This window comes from Anoplopoma fimbria, unplaced genomic scaffold, assembly GCF_027596085.1.
Source record: "Anoplopoma fimbria isolate UVic2021 breed Golden Eagle Sablefish unplaced genomic scaffold, Afim_UVic_2022 Un_contig_1545_pilon_pilon, whole genome shotgun sequence".
Lineage (NCBI taxonomy): Eukaryota > Metazoa > Chordata > Actinopteri > Perciformes > Anoplopomatidae > Anoplopoma > Anoplopoma fimbria.
Window position 1 is genome coordinate 1 of NW_026550411.1, and position 1,093 is coordinate 1,093.

Consider the following 1,093-nt stretch of genomic DNA (forward strand, 5'->3'; position numbering starts at 1 on the left):
TTGCTCTGTCGTCTATACAGGGAGCGCCTGCAGATTTCCAGACACACTCACAGCTTTTAAATGTCAAATCAGAATGTACAAAGTGGCTATAAGGATCACAAATGTAGTGCAGTAAAAATATTAATATTTACTGTTGAAATGTAGAATACGTTAGCATAAAATTGAAAAGAAAATGATCGATGAGCTTAGGAATGATGAAAGCCATCATTTAACTGGATTTGTGTCATTTCTATACCGGCAAGTCATGATCTAGCTATATCCTTCCCACCCTGTCGGTGTCCACTGAAAAAGCAGCAGCGCCCTCTGCTTTTTGTAAAGAGGAGTGAAAAAGCTTACAGCACCTGGTATTCCCAGGCGGTCTCCCATCCAAGTACTGACCAGGCCCGACCCTGCTTAGCTTCCGAGATCAGACGAGATCGGGCGTGTTCAGGGTGGTATGGCCGTAAGCAAATATTGTGCCTACCAAAGGTCCTTTTAAAGATACTATATCACCACGCTTTGCTCTGTCGTCTATACAGGGAGCGCCTGCAGATTTCCAGACACACTCACAGCTTTTAAATGTCAAATCAGAATGTACAAAGTGGCTATAAGGATCACAAATGTAGTGCAGTAAAAATATTAATATTTACTGTTGAAATGTAGAATACGTTAGCATAAAATTGAAAAGAAAATGATCGATGAGCTTAGGAATGATGAAAGCCATCATTTAACTGGATTTGTGTCATTTCTATACCGGCAAGTCATGATCTAGCTATATCCTTCCCACCCTGTCGGTGTCCACTGAAAAAGCAGCAGCGCCCTCTGCTTTTTGTAAAGAGGAGTGAAAAAGCTTACAGCACCTGGTATTCCCAGGCGGTCTCCCATCCAAGTACTGACCAGGCCCGACCCTGCTTAGCTTCCGAGATCAGACGAGATCGGGCGTGTTCAGGGTGGTATGGCCGTAAGCAAATATTGTGCCTACCAAAGGTCCTTTTAAAGATACTATATCACCACGCTTTGCTCTGTCGTCTATACAGGGAGCGCCTGCAGATTTCCAGACACACTCACAGCTTTTAAATGTCAAATCAGAAGAATAGCAATACGTAACTGAACG

At 43.2% G+C, this 1,093-nt stretch overlaps 2 non-coding genes across 2 annotated transcripts; both read right to left on the reverse strand.

Moving 5' to 3' along the window:
- Positions 1–329: 329 nt before the first annotated feature.
- Positions 330–448, reverse strand: LOC129115072 (5S ribosomal RNA). Its single transcript, XR_008532828.1, has one exon. It is a non-coding gene; the product is annotated as a 5S ribosomal RNA (ribosomal RNA).
- Positions 449–827: 379 nt separating this feature from the next.
- LOC129115073 (5S ribosomal RNA) lies at positions 828–946 on the reverse strand. The gene has a single exon (XR_008532829.1). It is a non-coding gene; the product is annotated as a 5S ribosomal RNA (ribosomal RNA).
- Positions 947–1,093: the final 147 nt, after the last annotated feature.